The sequence below is a fragment of the Haematobia irritans genome, chromosome 3 (assembly GCF_050003625.1).
Source record: "Haematobia irritans isolate KBUSLIRL chromosome 3, ASM5000362v1, whole genome shotgun sequence".
NCBI classification, from domain to species: Eukaryota; Metazoa; Arthropoda; class Insecta; order Diptera; family Muscidae; genus Haematobia; species Haematobia irritans.
The window spans coordinates 93,909,426-93,930,416 of record NC_134399.1 but is presented as its reverse complement, the minus strand read 5'-3'; the positions used below and the strand labels follow the sequence as shown (position 1 = coordinate 93,930,416).

Below are 20,991 nucleotides of genomic sequence, written 5' to 3'. Positions count from 1 at the left end.
CTTCAATTAAAAGTGTTTGATTGAATTTGGTCGCAAAAATCAATCAATTTTTTTTTTAATTTAGGTAATCAATTACTCAGTTTATTATTATTTATTAATACACACAAGAAATTTTTTTTTTTCTGATTCAATCACAAAATTAATTCATTCAATTAATTTTTTAATTGATATGTCTTCAATCATAGAAATGATAGTACCAATTAAAAAATGAATTGATCCAATTAAAAATTAATTGATACTATTAATACTTGTGATTGATTTTTGTTTCAATTTAAAAATTTGAGGGTCATTTAAATTTTTAATTGAATATTTTTTAAAAATCAATTAAGACTTTAATTGGAAAAATTTCATGAAATTTTTTTCTGTGTAGTTATTTTATCTTTAGATTAAACAATCTTCTTGTAATTTTACAAGAGTTCATACAATTTAGCACTTATTTATTAAATTTACGAACAAAATTCCCAATCATATTTTTTATTTAATTAAAACATATACATAAATATTTTGTAACAGATTTTATTTTTTTTATTTTTACACCCTCCACCATAGGATGGGGGGTATATTAACTTTGTCATTCCGTTTGTAACACATCGAAATATTGCTCTAATACCCCATAAAGTATATATATTCTAGGTCGTGGTGAAATTCTGAGTCGATCTGAGCATGTCCGTCCGTCCGTCCGTCCGTCCGTCTGTTGAAATCACGCTAACTTCCGAACGAAACAAGCTATCGACTTGAAACTTGGCACAAGAAGTTGTTATTGATGTAGGTCAGATGGTATTGCAAATGGGCCATATCGGTTCACTTTTACGTATAGCCCCCATATAAACGGACCCCCAAATTTGGCTTGCGAGGCCTCTAAGAGAAGCAAATTTCATCCGATCCGGCTGAAATTTGGTACATGGTGTTAGTATATGGTCCCTAACAACCATGCAAAAATTGGTCCAAATCGGTCTATAATTATATATAGCCCCCATATAAACCGATCCCCCGATTTGGCTTGCGAGGCCTCTAAGAGAAGCAAATTTCATCCGATCCGGCTGAAATTTGGTACATGATGTCAGTATACGGCCTCTAACAACCATGCAAAAATTGGTCTACATCGGTTCATAATTATATATAGCCCCCATATTAACCGATCCCCAGATTTGACCTCCAGAGCCACTTGGAAGAGCAAAAGTCTTCCCATTCGGTTGAAATTTGGTACGTGATGTTAGTATATGCTATCCAACAACCATGCAGGAATTGGTTCCTATCAGCCCATAATTATATATAGCTCCCATATAAACCGATCCCCAGATTTGACCTCCGGTGCCTTTAGGAGAAGCAAAATTCATCCGATCTGTTTGAAATTTGGTACGTGGTGATCGTATATGATATTTAACAACCATGCCAAATGTGGTCCATATCAGTCCATAATCATATATTGCCCCATATAAACCGATCCCGAGATTTGGTTTTGGAGCCTCTTGGAGGAGCAAATTTCATCCGAGTCAGTTGAAATTTTGTACATTGTGCTAGTATATGGTCGTTAACAACCATGCCATATCGGTCTACAGTTATATATATCCCTCAGATAAAGCGATTTCCAATCACACAAAAATTGGTCCATATCAAGTTCATAATTGTATATAGCCCCCATATAAGCGACCCCCATATTTCAATTCTGGCTCTCTATGTACCGTGCAAAAATTCCATATCGACTCGTAATTATTTGTAGACTTAACTATACATTACATTTTTGTATGTATGTATATATACCACGTATGGACTAACTCACAATTTAGAAAACGATGTTAAGAAGTTTTAAGATACCACAACCCAAGTATTTCGATTGTGGATGACAGTCTTTCGTAGAAGTTTCTACGCAATCCATGGTGGAGGGTACATAAGATTCGGCCTGGCCGAACTTACGGCCGTATACACTTGTTTTTTAATTATTTATGTTATTTTTTATTTCAGCTTAAAACCATGCATTGACTACACTAACAGGTTGGCTGATAAGTTCCCGGTCTGACACATAGATGGTGTCGTTAGTATTAAATGCATATTATTTTTATATAGTACCAACCTTCAAATGATTCGTGTCAAAATTTGACGTCTGTAAGTCAATTAGATTGTGAGATAGAGCATCTTTTGTGAATCAACTTTTGTTATTGTGAAAGAAATGGAAAAAAAGGAATTTCGTGTTTTGATAAAATACTGTTTTCTGAAGGGGAAAATACGGTGGAAGCAAAAACTTGGCTTGATGAGTTTCCGGACTCTGCCCCAGGGAAATCAACAATAATTGATTGGTATGCAAAATTCAAGCGTGGTGAAATGAGCACGGAGGACGGTGAACGCAGTGGACGCCCGAAAGAGGTGGTTACCGACGAAAACATCAAAAAAATCCACAAAATGATTTTGAATGACCGTAAAATGAAGTTGATCGAGATAGCAGAGGCCTTGAAGATATCAAAGGAACGTCAATATTTGGATATGCGAAAGCTCTGTGCAAAATGGGTGTCGCGCGAGCTCACATTTGACCAAAAACAACAACGTGTTGATGATTCTGAGCGGTGTTTGCAGCTGTTAATTCGTAATACACCCGAGTTTTTCCGTTGATATGTGACAATGGATGAAACATGGCTCCATCACTACACTCCTGAGTCCAATCGACAGTCGGCTGAGTGGACAGCGACCGGTGAACCGTCTGCGAAGCGTGGAAAGACTCAAAAGTCCGCTGGCAAAGTAATGGCCTCGGTTTTTTGGAATGCTCCATGCGCATTTTTGTCGATTATCTTGAGAAGGGAAAAACCACCAACAGTGACTATTATATGGCGTTATTGGAGCGTTAGAAGGTGGAAATCGCGGCAAAACGGCCCCATATGAAGAAGAAAAAAGTGTTGTTCCACAAAGACAACGCACCGTGCCACAAGTCATTGAGAACGATGGCAAAAATTCATTAATTGGGCTTCGAATTGCTTCCCCATCCACCGTATTCACCAGATCTGGCCCCAGCGACTTTTTCTTGTTCTCAGACCTCAAAGGGATGCTCGCAGGGAAAAAATTTGGCTGCAATGAAGAGGTGATCGCCGAAACTGAGGCCTATTTTGAGGCAAAACCGAAGGAGTACTACCAAAATGGTATCAAAAAATTGGAAGGTCGTTATAATTGTTGTATCGCTCTTGAAGGGAACTATGTTGAATAATAAAAAAGAATTTTGACAAAAAAATGTGTTTTTCTTTGTTAGACCGGGGACTTATCAGCCAACCTGTTAAAGGTGTAGCTTAACCAATAGAGGAAAAGTTTGCTTGTCAAATTTATTTAGGCAAATTCCTATAGACTGCAAAACGGTTGGATGGACAGCTATTTCGGAATTACCACATTCCTCATCAGCATCCTCTACTTACAGAAAAACTATCAACCAATTAACAGAATAAATTCGGGTAATTCTCTAAGCCCATAATGAACTACACTCGAACCTCTCGAAAAAAGGTTTTTGATAGTCGGCTATGCCTTAACAAATTTTCAAACATATCTCTTTTCCTTTTGCCAAAGTATAATCATCGATTTGAGTGCAGTTGGCTGGCTTTTTATTTTGATGTCCCAGACTTCATTCTGTTGAAATCACGCTAACTTACGAACGAAATAAGCTAAGGATTAAGATAAAATATTTGCTTCGTCCCTAACAAAATGTAAGACAAACTATCATTTGCGATATTCGTTTTGGGTGTGTGTGTGTTTTTTTTAAGAATTTCTAAAATTGTATTTGTTTGTGTATGCTTATTTATATCTATTCCTGCCAAATGGGCACAATTTCGTAAACATAAACTTAGGTACACAGAAAAAAAAATCACGCAAAATTTTCCACTTAAAGTCTTAATTGAGTTTTAAAAAATATTCAATTAAAAAGCTAATTGATTCAACAACTTTTTAAATTAGAACAAAGTTTAATCACAAAAATTTATATATCAATTATTTTTTTAATTGGATCAATTAATTTTTCAATTGATGCTAACATTTCTGTGATTGATTGACTCAGAAAACAATTTTTTGTGTGTATATAAACATCACAATATTTTGATTTATAATGTTATCAAACCCTTTTTTTACAACTGACCTCAAAGACATTCCTTTTATTTTTATAAAATGGCTCTAATAACCCACTGTACATTTTTAATTCGAAATTGTCTATGACAATCTAAGACAGCGATTCTAATAAAGTCCTTATAAATTTATGAATAACATTTACATATATTCAATTAAAAAAGAGTTTATATATAACAAGGCGAGCATTGCTAAAATAAAACTTGGATAAGAAATAATTTCAGCAGTGGTTGAATGCACACGTAAGAAACTAACACATAATTCTCCAATGAAATTTTAAACAAAAAGGTATATTTTTGCTTTTAGTGATTTAGCAATTTATACGATAACAATTTTGTGGACTAATTAAAAATTCATTCATAAAAAAATCGTTTAATTTTAGAGGTTAATTTGATTTGAAAAAAGTTTAATTTGAAGTTAATAGGGTTCCATTTGGTTTGAAAAAGGTTGCATTTGATTTTAAAAAGGGCTCATTTTTGAGTCATTTGAAAAAGGTTTAATTTCAAGTGAAAATTCTATATATATGCAAAATCAAAAAAAAAATTATTTACATTTTATAATGTAGCGTATAAACTCCAGACTATAAATAAAGTGTAGTAATAAAAAAATTAAAATTATGTACAGCAATGATAGAGCCACTCGTATAAGCCCACATAAGTATGCAAACACACACACATACATACACATAAATATTGCTGCTAACAAAAAAACACCCATAAATATAGTGAAGATTTTTATGAATGAAATCAACCAAAGGAAAAAAAAAAACAAATCAACGTAGTAATAGTGGATAATCCAGCCAGTCAGCAATTCATTCATTCATACCTTCAATTCATTCATTAAGTTTTCAAAGCTACATTTTGCGTGAGTGTCTCTGCATGCGTGTTGGACGACTCTAGCTAGCTATGCCCATTTCATGTCTTTCCTTCGTTCGTTTGTCCGTTTTGGTAATTTCAGTGTGTAATTCTACAACGTTTCTGTGTTTTTTTATCTTTTACTCAAATGACGCTCATGCGATTTAGCCATAAAACTTTAGGTCGTCTCACGTGTGGGCAGATTTACACAAGTTTGGCAAGAGAGCAAAAATGTTGGTCGTTTTTATAGTTCCGTTGGCGTTTATTACTTCCCTAACAAATCCACATTAAATTTGGATTACGGTTTGCATTTTTTTTTCATCATTTTGCAAGTTAGCATAAAAATTTGTAATAAACTAAAATTTAATAGGAATGTTCAACATAACTATCATGCTATGTGATTATTATTTGGATTTCCGTTCCTTTTTTGTTAAGAGCAAATTCAAAAAAAAAAAAAAAAAAAATACAACTGTTGTCGAAGTTTATCGTACCCCGAACACGATTGCCACTGTTGGTAGAATTCCACCAAAAATTTTAGATTTATTAGCGTTTGGTACATTGGTAGAATTCTAAATATTTTGGTAGATTTCCCAAAATATTCCCCTTCAACTCAGAACTCAAAAATATTTCATAGAAATAAAATTTTGACAAAATTTTCTATAGCAATAAAATTTTGACATTTTCTATAAAAATAAAATTTTGACAAAATTTGCGATACAAATAAAATTTTAACAAAATTTGCGATACATTTTAACAAAATGTTCTATAATTTTTTTCTATAAAATTAAATTAAAAAATTTTTTTTGATAAAATTTACTTTAAATTTTGGTTGATTATTTTTGACACGAGTGGCAACTGTGACCCTGAGTAGCAAAGGGGACACATTTGGATCATTGATCCTTCAAAATGCTACAAATGTGAATGTTACCACATTTGTCCCCACACTGAAAAAAAGCATACTCGGTTCCAAAGATTTTGTCTTTACTTGAAAAAATTTGGTATTGATTCCGAGCCAAAGAAGCGGAGAATACAAGTAAGGATACTTTTAAGACACAATTCTCTTTTAAATTTAGGTTATGTGTACTTGCTTCTAGGAAGCAAATTTTAATTTTTCGCTTTCTCAGCTTTTCTTCTTCATACGCTATCAAAGTCCTTTAAAAACGAGTTAACGGCAACTTTATTTTCCAAATTAGGACTCGACTTCCAGTAGAAATAATGCTATGTTTGAAGTAAAAAACTTCTTTAAAATAAAGTTTTGAAAAACATGTCCTATATTTGAACGATTTTTTGCTTTGTAGTCAAGATGCAAAAAGACAACAAATTTAAAGACAATTTCATTAAATTTAAAGAATTTTTCTGAATTATTAAAGTCAAGTTGACCTTAGTCTATAAATTTTTTCTTTCATGTTAAGATACAAATTGTTAAGTCAAATCACTTAATTATAAGGACAATACGACTTCATTGAAAAGTTTATCGACTTTTGGACAAGGAAAATAACTTTATTTTAGAGAAATGCTTCTTCTATGCTAAGCGAAATTTGTATTCGTATTTTAAAGACATGAAATCTTTGACCTCACGACAACATTTTTTTCAGTGCAGCGAACTTTGTTTAGCCTTTAGTGAATATGCAAAAAGGCAACAAATTTAAAGACATTTTCATTAGTTTTAAATAGTCCAAAAACATTGTTAATATACCCATTTATGGGTCTAATCGCTTAATTCATTGACAAGTATATCGACTTTTGGACAAGGAAATAACTTTATATCAGAGAAACGCGTCTTCTTTGCTAAGTATTTTAAGAACATGAAATCTTTGACCTCATGACAATATTTTTTTCAGTGCATAGACAAAATAACAGATATGTTCCTAGTGTGATTTAAAAGTTAAGGTAGCACTAATTGTACCTATAATTATACCCTGCGCCACCTAACCTAACCTAACATACCCTGCGCCACACTGTGGAACAGGGTATTATAAGTTAGTGCATATGTTTGCAACACCCAGAAGGAGACGAGATAGACATATGGTGTCTTTGGCAATAATGCTCAGGGTGGGTCCCTGAGTCGATCTAGCCATGTCCGTCTATCCGTGAACACATTTTTGTAATCAAAGTCTAGGTCGCAGTTTTAGTCCAATCGACTTCAAATTTGGCACAAGTAACATATGTGTTTTGGCTCAGAATAGAATCTTAATGATTTTGGAAGAAATCGGTTCAGATTTAGATATAGCTCCCATATATATTTTCGCCCGATATGGACTTATATGGCCCCAGAAGCCAGAGTTTTACCCTAATTTGCTTAAAATTTTGCACAAGAAGAACATTTAGTACTATAGTCAAGTGTGCCAAATTTTATTGAAATCGATTCAGATTTAGATATAGCTCCCATATATATCTTTCGCCCGATAATACGGTCCCAGAAGCCAGAGTTTTAATCCAATTTGGTTGAAATTTTGCACTAGGAGTACAATTAGTAGTGTGGTCAAGTGTGCCAAATTTTATGGAAATCGGTTCATATTTAGATATAGCTCCCATATATATCGTTCGCCCGATTTACACTCATATGACCACAGTGGCCAATTTTTTACTCCGATTTAATTGAAATTTTGCACAGGGAGTAGAATTAGCATTGTAGCTATGCGTGCCAAATTTGATTGAAATCGGTTCAGATTTAGATATAGCTTCCATATATATTTTTCGCCCGATATGGACTTATATGGCCCCAGAAGCCAGAGTTTTGGCCCAATTTGGTTGAAATTATGTACTAGGAGTACAATTAGTAATATAGTCATGTGTGCCTAATTTGATTAAAATCGGTTCAGATTTAGATATAGCTCCCATATATATGATTTTCTGACTTCGACAACAACATTTTCCTTGTTAAATCGCCACTGCTTAGTCAAAAAGTTGTAAAAATTACTCTAATTTTCCTAAACTTCTAATACATATATATCGAGCGATAAATCATAAATAAACTTTTGCGAAGTTTCCTTAAAATTGCTTCAGATTTAAATGTTTCCCATATTTTTTTACTAAAATTGTGTTCCATCCTAGTGCATTAGCCAACTTAAATTTTGAGTCTATAGATTTTGTAAAAGTCTATCAAATTCTGTCCAAATCGAGTGATATTTAAATGTATATATTTGGAGCAACCTTTATATATACCACCCAATACATTTGACGGATGTGATATGGTATCGAATTATAGAAATAAAATATACTAGCGCAATGTACCAAATTTCACCACGTACAATTTCAACTGGATCGAGTGAACTTTGCTCCTCCAAGGGGCTCCGAAGGTCAAATCTGGGGATCGCTTTATATGGTCGCTACATATAATTATGGACCGATATGGACCAATTCCTGCATGGTTGTTAGAGATCATATACTAACACAACGTACCAAATTTCAACCGAATCAGATGAAATTTGCTTCTCTTAGAGGCTCCGCAAGCCAAATCTGGGGATCGGTTTATATGGGGGCTATATATAATTATAGACCGATGTATACCAATTTTTCCACGGTTGTTAGAGACCATATACTAACACCATGTACCGAATTTCAGCCGGATCGAATGAAACTTGCTTCTCTTAGAGGCTTCGCAAGCCAAATCTTTGGGTCGCTTTATGTGGGGGCTATATATAATTATGGACCGATTTGGACCAATTTCTGCATGGTTGTTAGAGACAATATACTAACACCATGTACCAAATTTCAACCGGATCGGATGAATTTTGCTCCTCCAAGAGGCTCCGCAAGCCAAATCTGAGCGTCGGTTTATATGGGGGCTATACGTAAAAGTGGTCCGATATAGCCCATTTGCAACACCATCCGACCTACATCAATAACAACTAATTGTGCCAAGTTTCAAGTCGGTAGCTTGTTTCGTTCGGAAGTTAGCGTGATTTCAACAGACGGACGGACATGCTTAGATCGACTCAGAATTATGGGTCTTAGAGCAATATTTCGATGTGTTACAAATGGAATGACAAAGTTAATATACCCCTATCCTATGGTGGAGGGTATAAAAAACTACATTAGGGAATTTCCCCTAGGTTAGGTTAGGTTCGGTGGCAGCCCGATGTATCAGGCTCACTTAGTCCATTCAGTCCATTGTGATACCACATTGGTGAACTTCTCTCTTATGTTAAGCTCAATGACAAGGGACCTCCTTTTTATAGCCGAGTCCGAACGACGTTTCACATTGCAGTGAAACCACTTAGAGAAGCTTTGAAACCCTCAGAAATGTCACCAGCATTACTGAGGTGGGATAATCCACCGCTGAAAAACTTTTTGGTGTTTGGTCGAAGCAGAAATCGTACCCACGATGTTGTGTATGCAAGGCGGGCAGTCTAGCCATTGCACCACGGTGGCTCCCGGGAATTTCCCCTACTTCTGGCAGCCCGATATTTCAGGCTCACTTAAAGTATTCAGTCCATTGTGATACAACAAGTGCTGAGATTCTATCTTTATCAATTAGTGCTGGCCGATTCTATGTTAAGCTCTCTGATAAGAGACTTCCTTCCTTAAGTAGGGGCCGAACGGAGTTTCACATTACGATGAAACTACTTTTAGACAAGTTTGATACACTCAGAAATTTTACCACACAGTGAAACCACTTAAATCTGCACATTCTAAAAAGCGGACACCACCATACATGTGGAATGCTTGCTCTATTATCACATAAAAATTAACCTCTCATATATGGACACCCAAATGTGAAAAAATGGTTAGGTGTCCACTTCTGAGAGGTTTCGTTGCAGAAATATTGAAGCGAGTTTCATGAATGAATTATATTAATGAAACCATCAATATTGAAATTAAAAACCAAAACATTTGTATTTTTTTTTTCAATTTCGTATTTATTACAATGATCACGCGAAAAATAATGGAAATTACTTCCTCCTGTAGATGAAAGACATTAATCAATAATAAATGATTTGGGAGCCACCGTGGAGCAATTGTTAGCATGCCCGCCTTGCATACAGAGGGTCGTGGGTTCGAATCCAGTTTCGACCAAATATCAAAAAGTTTTTCAGCGGTGGATTATCCCACCTCAATAATGCTGGTGACATCTTTGAGGGTTTCAAAGCTTCTCTAAGTGGTTTCACTGCAATGTGGAACGCCGTTCGGACTCGGCTATAAAAAAGGAGGTCCCTTGTCATTGAGCTTAACATGGAATCGGGCAGCACTCAGTGATAAGAGTTCACCACTCTGGTATCACAATGGACTGAGTAGTCTAAGTGAGCCTGAAATATCGGGCTGCCACTATTTCTAACCTAACCTAAATGATTTTTTATTGAAAATTTATATTAAATATTCACATTCAACAATTATTCCATTAGTTTAAGGAACAGAAAGAAAATAATAAAATGGTAAAAATTATTAAAATTTTATTGAAAAAAAAAACAAAAACAAGTAAGGAAAGCCTAAAGTCGGGCGGGGCCGACTATATTATACCCTGCACCACTTTGTAGATCTAAATTTTCGATACCATATCACATCCGTCAAATGTGTTGGGGGCTATATATAAAGGTTTGTCCCAAATACATACATCTGGACAGAATTTGATAGACTTCTACAAAATCCATAGACTCAAAATTTAAGTCGGCTAATGCACTAGGGTGGAACACAATGTTAGTAAAAAACAAGTAAGGAAAGTCTAAAGTTGGGCGGGGCCGACTATATTATACCCTGCACCACTTTGTAGATCTAAATTTTCGATACCATATCACATCCGTCAAATGTGTTGGGTGCTATATATAAAGGTTTGTCCCAAATACATACATTTAAATATCACTCGATTTGGACAGAATTTGATAGACTTTTACATAATCTATAGACTCAAAATTTAAGTTGGCTAATGAACTAGAACCCAGAGAAGGAATATGATCACCTCAAACATATTTTAAGAGCAAAATGTTATTTTTGGGTGGTGACCATGTAACATGGTTTTCGCAACCATGTTATTTCCTCGGAAATCATGTATCTGATTTCGGCAAGCAGGTTATATTTGACGAGAAAATAACATTTTAGTGATAAACATGTTACATGGTCACCAAACAAAAATAACATTTTGCTCTTGAAACATGTTTGAGGTGATCATATTCCTTCTCTGCGTGTAGGGTGGAACACAATGTTAGTAAAAAAATATGGGAAACATTTAAATCTGAAGCAATTTTAAGGATACTTCGCAAAAGTTTATTTATGATTTATCGCTCGATATGTATGTATTAGAAGTTTAGGAAAATTAGAGTCATTTTTACAACTCTTCGACTAAGCAGTGGCGATTTAACAAGGAAAATGTTGGTATTTTGACCATTTTTGTAGAAATCAGAAAAACATATATATGTTTGGGAGCTATATCTAAATCTGAACCGATGTCAACCAAATTTGGCACGCATAGCTACAATGCTAATTCTACTCCCTGTGCAAAATTTCAACTAAATCGGAGCAAAAAATTGGCCTCTGTGGGCAAATGGGTGTAAATCGAGCGAAAGCTATATGGGAGCTATATCTAAATCTGAACCGATTTCAACCAAATTTGGCACGCATAGTTACAATGATAATTCTACTCCCTATGCAAAATTTCAACTAAATCGGAGCAAAAACTTGGCCTCTGTGGGCAAATAGGTGTAAATCGAGCGAAAGCTATATATGGGAGCTATATCTAAATCTGAACCGATTTGGCTGATATTTTGCAAGTTTTTTGAGACTCATAAAATATTCAGATGTACGGAATTTGAGGAAGATCGGTTGATATACACGCCAATTATGACCAGATCGACGAAAAATATATATGGCAGCTATATAAATCTGAACCGATTTTTTCGAAAATCAATAGGGATCGTATTTGTGCCGAAACAGGACCCTATACCAAATTTTAGGACAATCGGACTAAAACTGCGAGCTGTACTTTGCACACAAAAATACATCAACAGACAGACGGACGGACAGACAGACGGACGGCCATCGCTAAATCGACTCAGAATTTAATTCTAAGCCGATCCGTATACTAAAAGGTTGGTCTATGATTACTCCTTCTTGGCGTTACATACAAATGCACAAACTTATTATACCCTGTACCACACACACAAAAAAAAGTTTACTTGGATCCAAAGAGTTTGACCTTCCTTTAAGGATTTTGGTATTGATTCCGAGCCAAAGATGCGGCTTCTTTAAAATAAAGACATTTTTTACAGACCTCCCTAGCTTTAAATCTAGGATCGATAAAATTATAATTGGATACAGATCTCATTCATCGAATTTTTATTCTCTGTTTGCGATATATTAATAAAATTATTCAAGTACAAACAAATTCCAGTTTCAAAATCCAAATTATCCAAATAAGTAAAAACTGTTTTCTTAATTCTAACAAAACTTTAAACCAAAGATGCAAATCCTTAAAATAAGTCTTAGCCTATATTTGAAGCGTTTTTTATCTTAAATTTAAAAATTCAATATGTCAGTTGAGTTAAAGACGATTTCTTTAAATTAAAAATGTTTTTCTTTATTTTAAGGAACATTTGCCTTAATTCAAAGGTCTACAACTTCAACAGAGGGACGCAAAATTTCAAGATTTGTGTCCTAAATTTAATGAAAAAAAAATTTTGAAGCAAGGATTATAAACTTCCTTTTAATTAAAATGTCATTATTTTAAAGAATTTTGTCCTTATCATTGCGTAAATTTCGAGTCCTAAAATTTAAGTTGCATAATCTTCCATAATATGTCAATATTTTTTTTCAGTGCAGTAGTGGTGAAGGGTATAATGATAAATTGCTAATTTTTGAAACACACGTTTCAGACAAGCATTGGAATGCATTAAAATCATAAAAAAATACAAAAATTATTTATTTGGCAAAATATTATAAGATTTTTTCATTCACATCCAAAACACTGAATTCAAATCACACCTTAAGAAGTGATGCAAATTCAGTGCAACAGTTTTTGAAATGGTGGACATCCGTACTCTGACAAGCCTATGTTAAATTCATCACTTCTGCGCCAATTTTGAACTACTTCCGGATCCAAAAATAACATTTTCACTACTTTTTTGGTGACGCTTTTTTGCTGGGATTTTTTTCACTTCTCAGAAAAAAAAAGCGTCACCAAAAATTATGTGTAATAAATTTTCTTGAATTTGTCGAAAAATATTGACTTATACTGTTTGTAATACTGGTTAGTTAAAATTTTCTAAAAATAACCTAAATTTTCTAAAATTAACCAAAATTTTTCTTCCTAGTGGGTTCACTGCCCAGCAAAAAAAAAGTGGAAGTTGTTCCACAAACATTTCTTTTAAAGCCCATCCCAGGATACCCCATCGAGTTTCTTCAACTTCCGATGCAGTTCTTTTGGACAAGTCCACAAACATTTCTTCTAAAGCGCATTGTGGGATCCCCCAATGATGCACAAGCAAGTGCACAAACATTTCTTCTAAAGCGCATCTTGGGATACCCCAATGATTTGTTTCTACTTCCGATGCAGTCCTTTTGGACAAGTATTAGAAACAACGCAATCAGGGTATTTTAAGTGCAAATTTTGGAAATTACATTTAAAAAAAAAATAGAAAACTAATAAAAAATAGAAGATTAATAAAAAAGTAAAAAAAAATAATAACAATAAAAAATAAATTTCATCCCCGCTGGGATTTGAACCTGTGCCGTTTGACTTTTTTGCTTCCATGGAAGTTCTTTTGAGAAGATTTTGCAAATTACGAGAATTTTTAATTTTTTTGTTGATTTGTAATGGAAAAAATATATATTTATACAAAAATATATGCCGAAAATAAAAAATAAAAACGACGCATAACATAAAAAAAATAATTTTTTAGAAAAATATTTGATAAAAAATTGCCGCTGGAGTGATTTGAACCTGCGTTTCTTATTTTTTCGTTCATACTAATAAAGAATTTCTCGAGAAGCAATTAGAATGTTATTCCTTGGTGTCGTATTACGATCATATCACACACATTTGAATTGACCTTTCGACGCTTAATATTCAATGGCGTTTGTGGTTTAGTGTGGTAAGGCGTTCTGTTATGACGCCATCAAACCCAGGTTCAAACCCTGGTCGGAACGAAAAAGTTTTTCAAATTGTAAAAATTAGATAATAGGAAAATAATAGTGTAATAAAACATATGGTTGCACCCTCAAAAAAAATCGCTTCTTTAACATATGTTCCAAACATATTTTGCAGGAAGCACATATATTATTGGATACTGCCGAAACATTAATATGTTTGTTTTATGTGAACATATTATATGTTTAAAAGCATTTTGAGCCCAAAAATATTATATGCTTGGAAGAATTTTTCCCAAAGACGATTGTGCTCATTCCCTAACATACTCGTTATTTTCACTTCCACGAAATATTTTAATTCTTGGCACCTTTTTCTGTAATACAAATAATGTTGAAGAAATTATTCACTTTTATAATTTTTTTAAATTTTACCTTTCGCCTGCACGGAGAATCGAACCGAGTACCATACAGTTTGTAAGCCAACACACTATCCACTGGGCTACGTAGCTGTCATGGTCACCAGCAGATAATTATCGTTATAAGTTACATTTATATAGCATAGTTTGCAGCGCCCACGAGCCCATGCAAACATAACATCATTTAACAGAAACATACATTTGTTTGCCACGTGGAGCAGTGGTTAGCATGTCTGCCTTGCATGCAAAGGGTCGTGGGTTCAATCCCTGCTCCGACCGAACACTTTTTTTTTTAATTTACACATTTATATTTATACTATATTAAACTTTTATAATGAAACTTCGAAATGTGGATTATTAAAGATTTATAGTCATTAACAGTGCTTGATATAAACGAAATTGACTGATTTTTGGATAAAATATTATTTTTTTATTGCAAAAATAACAATTTTGTAACAAAAAACTGTTTTTGGTACAAAACTTTAAAATTTGGAAGGAATTCAAAAACTAACAAAAGAAGAACGTGGAGTCGAGTATAAACATACATAAATAATTTTATAATATAAACATAAATTTATTTAGGCGTGAACAGTTTTTTACTAGCATTTAACACCATCGGTCTAAAATGCCTTTTATTTTTCTTTAATAATTAATTCATTTTAAAGAAAATAAACTTTTTAAATTGTTTTAGTTACAAAACTCGAACTTAATGCCCGCTTTTATATTTGAAGGTGTCCGTCAACTCCTCTTGGACTACTTATTAATAAAGAGGAACTAAACTTTGTTTTTATACATTTTACTGTGTAATTTTTCACTATTTCCTCCTTATTTCATTCTACTGTCCCAACTCTAAAAAGAGTATAGTGCCCTTTCGTTATTTTTATGAAGACCCCTGATTTCTTTAAACGAACCAAAAAAAAAAAATTGTGCCCATAATGCCAAAATGATAAACAAAACACATGTCCACACATACATAAAATGCTGCTCTCAAGGCGAAAACACAGGCTTTTTTTTCAAATGTCTATTCTCTTGGTTCCGAATGTCCATTCTCTTTATTCAAATTAAATAATATTTAGACTTAGCATATCAATTTTTTGGTCTTATCATAAAACAGTTTTCCGAAACAACATACCAGCGGTTTCACAGAAATTATTCTCTTTTGATTCTTTCGCTGTGTTATGTTGATATCTTTCGTCAACTCTCCCGGTTTCCATCTCTATTTCTTTCTCTATACTCTCTCTGTCGCTTTGGATAAAATATCACAACATATGTATGTTTAGTCGAAATTTGTAAATTTATATATGTTTGCATTCAAGCATATTATATTTACAAACATTTTATGTCCCAAACATAATATATTCTAACATATTAACATAGATGTCCCAAACATTTAGTGTTAGTTTAGGAACATTACATGTTTGCACTTAAATATATTGTGTTTTAAAATTGTGCCCGAAACACACTTTGTTTATATCGGAACATATGAAAAACATATTTTTCTAAGAGTGTGAAAACAAAGTGAAATTGGTTGAAAAAAAATTTTTTCGCTTTTTAAATTCCTTCATTCAAATTAACTTCCGGGGCACAACTTCTAAAGTAATGCAAAGGATCAAAAAGGGAGTACTTCCGTCCTATGACAAGCCCGTGTAAAATTCATTGGAGATGATCCAAGTTTTCTCTACTTCCGGATCACAGATTGGGGATCCGAACTACTTTTTGGAAGCTCTTTTTTTGCTGAGTGGTTTTTCACTGTAGGAATTTCCATAAAATATGTGGAAAATGGGCCGCACCACTTCTCGATGGACGTGGAATTTGGGATAAAATATTATGATGATTCAAAACGGCTCTTTGCAGGGATAAAAAACGAACAAATAAAGAAAAATATATTTTTTTTCAAACGAACAAATAAAGAAAAATATATTTCTTTCCTACTTTCTTTTAATGAAATCCGAAATAAATTCGCAATTTAAGAGCTAATGCGAAATCAATACAGCGGGTGCTTAAAAATATGACTTCCACCACTCAAAAAAAAGTGAACTCTCTATTTCACTAAAACCAATTTAACTTTACTGTAGTTAATGAAGTTATTATGTTTGGAAAATGTTTCCTTTACTCTAATAAATTTTTGCGTACCTTAGTTAAATTAACTAAAAAACACAAATTAATTATAAACATTTACTAAATTCATATTTCTCACAAAATAGTTCATTATTTCTTGAAATTGAATGAACTCCATTTTGTTCCTTCAAACTACAAAGTTTTCTTTAACAAGTGAAAAAAAATTAATTATGTCTAATAAATTTTATTGAATTTGTCGAAATATATTTACTTATTTTTCACTTGTTCACTGTTTTTTCAGTGATCCTATGACAAACACATGTAAAATTCATTGCTTCTGTGTCAAATTTACACTAATTCCGGATCCTCAAATAACATTTTCATAGTTTTTTTTTGCTATGCTTTTTTGCTGGATTTTCATAAATGTACCCGAAATAATTTCAATTTTATATACCCAAGTTATAAAATTGGGAAACTTCCACTTTTTTTTAATTTTAAGAAAACAAGCCTTTGGCTTGGAATCACTTAAAGATAAATTAAAACCGAAATAAGTATATACAGCAGTAAGTTCGGCCGGGCCGAATCTTAAATACCCACCACCATGAATCAAATATTAGTGTTTCGTTTGAAATTTCAGGGGGGTTTGAGGACAGATCAAGCAGAGCAGTTCAACCAGTACACTTCCCGAAGATAATTTAAGATTTTACCTATGAGGACTATCTCAGATTCTGGATTTATAAGAACCATTTTCGTTTGAGTTTTACAGGAATCATTAACATCTCTTGTAAGTGTGCAAGAAAAATATAAAATAACGTCTTGATTTGAAATCTTAAATCTGTAGATTTTAACCCGAAAAGTAAAATCTGGAAATTTTACATTGAATTTCAAGCATAAGCGTAGGAAGGCCTCTGGGGAGGGGGCTTAGACCCCAGAAAAATTTTAGCCCCCCAGAATTTGAAACTCTATTTATGATTTTCCATTTTTATAAAAATTAAACAATTATATACAATCGCACAAAGTTCCGCTAAAGACTTTCATGAACAATCGAATTACTTGGGTTGTGGTAGCAGTTGCCGATGGCAATGTTTGAAGTCAGATATTTATGAAATAAAGCTGTGGTTGAACTTAGGATTGATTTAGTTTAGTCAATTTAATTAAAAAAATAGTAATTGATATTAAAACTATTCTTTCATAAATTAATATCTTAATAATTCTGCGAAAAAGCGTCGCCAAAAAGTAGTGAAAATGATCTTTTTGGGTCTAGTAGTGGTGCAAAATTGGCGGAGAAGCAATGAATGTAATATGAGCTTGTCATAGGACAAATGTCGACCGTTTCAACAGCCGTTGCAATGAATTTGCATCACTTCTTAAGGTGAGATCCGAATTCAGTGTTTTGAATGTGAATTAAAAAATTTTGTGATATTTTCCCAAATAAATAATTTGTATATTGTTTTTATGATTTTTAATGCATTCTGACGCTTGTCTGAAACGTTTTTCCTCGAACAATTTCCAAAATTATCGATTTTTCTATGATGGATTTAGCAGTTTTGTGGCAAAATTTGAATAATTTGTACTAATTTATTTATTCTTACTATTTTTTTAAACTATTTGAAAAAAAGAAAACAAAAAATTACACATTAAAATATGAAAAAAAAATCAAGTAAAAAAACTTCCTGTGTAGTTAAAATAATTGAGGACATTTTTGGAAGTACTTTTAAAGTTGTGCCTTTAGAACAACTCACAATTTTTTTGCTGGGAAAAGTGTGGAACTACTTTTAATTGCTTTATTATAAATTAATTGTCGAGTTATTTTGATGTCTAATTTTTTATTCAATTTTATGAAATAAAACATTAATTGAACCTATAAGTTCAGTTCATAAATTTTTAGCTAGGGGGGCTATAGCCCCCCTAGGAAAATTGCCTAGCTACACTAATGGTTTCAAGCAATTTTCATGATCAGTGCGCCTTCTATACCCTCAAGAAGTGAAATCGGTCTACCAAATGGACCGATAAAAACATAATCCGATATATGTTTTTGTGAGCCTTAAATACCAGAAAATTTACAATTTCAGGCAAATCGGATAAAAACTACGGTTTCTAGAAACCCAAGGAGTTAAATCGGGATATCGTTCTTATGGGGGCTATACTAAAATATGGACCGATACTCACCGTTTTCGGCACACCTCTTTATGGCCCGAAAATACCTCTAGATTTCCAATTTCAAGCAAATTGGATAAAAACTACGGTTTCTATAAGACCAAGACCCCAAAGCGGGAGGGCGGTTTATATGGGAACCATACCAAAACATGGACCGATACTCACCATTTTTGGCACACCTCTTTATGGTTCTAAAGTACCTCTCGATTTCCAATTTCAGGTAAATTGAATAAAAACTGCGGATTCTAGAAGACCAAGAAGTAAAATCGGGAGATCGGTCTATATGGCGGTTATACCAAAACATGTCCCGATATTCACAATTTTTGGCACACCTCTTTATGGTCATAAAATAAAAATAAATAAAATAAAATCTCTCTAGATTTTCAATTTCAAGCAAATTGGATTAAAAACTACGGTTTCTATAAGCTCAAAAAGTAAAATCGGGAGATCGGTCTTTATGGGGGCTATACCAAAATATGGACCGATACTCACAATTTTTGGCACACGTATTTGTGGTCCTATAATACCTCTAGATTTCCAATTTCAGGTAAATTGCATAAAAACTGCGGTTTCTATAAGCCCAAGAAGTAAAATCGGGAGATCGGTCTATATGGGGTCTATACCAAAACATCGACCGATACTCCCCATTTTTGGCACACCTCTTTATGGTCATAAAATACCTCTAGATTTCAAATTTCAGGCAAATTGGAAAAACCACGATTTCTATAAGCCCAAGACCCCAAATCGGGAGGTCGGTTTATATGGGGACTATATCAAAACCTGGACCGATATAGCCCATCTTCGAACTTGACCTGCCTGCAGACAAAAGACGAGTTTGTGCAACATTTCAGCACGATTGCTTCATTATTGAAGACTGTAGCGTGATTACAACAGACAGACAGACGGACATCGTTATATCGTCTTAGAATTTCTCCCTGATCAAGAATATATATACTTTATATAGTCGGAAATCGATATTTCGATGTGTTACAAACGGAATGACAAACTTATTACACCCCCGTCATCATTCTATGGTGGTGGGTATATAAATGGGATTGAACCCATGAATCTTTAAATTCCAGGCAGCCATGCTAACCATTGCACCACAATAGCTACGGTCACCTACAATTAATTCTAAAAATAATAATAACGATTTATTTATCGTTGAAAGATATAAACATGAAATACAGCTAACATACATCACAAATATCTTCTGTCCTATAAAACAATTACTATAACAGTCTGCCCATAGTACAAATATATTTTCTATTATATTTTTTCGAGTTTTTGTTTCGACACATTTATCAAGAAATCTGAGTATTCTATATTCGGATTATGATCATGCTGCATTCGATTCGAATGACTCGAAAATATTATATTGAGATGACGGTAGGCGGCACACCACACATCTTGTGTGACAGATTCGATACAAAAAAAATCGATTCGTTTTATTTTTCAGCAAGACCAAACAACACCGTAAGTTAGACAAATAGACAGACGGACAGATACAGATTGCATCGCCCAGTCAATATTTAGAGATAAACACATAGTTACATACAGACACACACACACACATGTATATACTTGTGGACATAATTATGTTACCCACCGTCAATTAAAGTTACTATCAAATAATAGACAATAACGCCATCAACAGTTTGTACTCTCCTCTCTTTTACCCTCTCTGGGGATATTGTTTTTAGTGATTCAATTTTTTGTTTGTTTTGTATTTTGGCGCTATGGTATCACAATAACGGCCGGCGTTGATAATGATCGCGCGATCACGAATACATGACTGCGATTGCGATTACGAATTATGGCGACAAAAGCGAATTTATATATTGTTTGTGCTTAATTTATAGACATTTTCACTAATTTATTTTCTTAGAATAAAAATTTAGAAAAATATATTATTCATTCTGCAACAAAAAAAAATAAACTATACGATGGAATCTCTATAACAGTGTCAAAAAAAAAAAAAAACGCCAGACAATAACAAAAGTTTCCTTAGAAATAACAAAAATAATATCAGCTCTTTATGATTTATCTTTTTTCACATTTTTCCTCCGGAATTTTTCTCGAATTCCTATAAATATTTTATGATTCTCTTGAAATTCATTTAAAAAAACAATTTTAGATTTTCACGTGGTCGGTCCATCCACCGCACAAGATCCCCAAAAAGGAGGAAATTTACAAAAAACATTCACAAAAAATTAACACTGAAAAATTCACATTTCCTCAAAACAAATTTATTTTTATTACTTGTTTTTGTTTTCTGTTTTTTTTTTAATTCAATTTTATTTTCTAAAGAAGTAAGCAAGCATCTGAAGTCCATTAGTTCTCTTCAAAGAAACAAAACAAAAAGCTCGACAACTTATGCGCGCCCGCAGATCCGTTGT

General features: G+C 33.3%; 1 protein-coding gene across 1 annotated transcript in view; it reads right to left on the bottom strand.

Moving 5' to 3' along the window:
• Nucleotides 1-20,534, bottom strand: part of AdamTS-B (ADAM metallopeptidase with thrombospondin type 1 motif B) — a 126,485-nt gene extending 105,951 nt beyond the window's left edge. The window contains exon 1 of the mRNA XM_075300696.1: nt 20,202-20,534. The gene's annotated coding sequence lies outside the window, so the exon portion shown is untranslated. The remainder of the gene's footprint in view (nt 1-20,201) is intronic.
• Between the last annotated feature and the right edge of the window lie 457 nt (nt 20,535-20,991).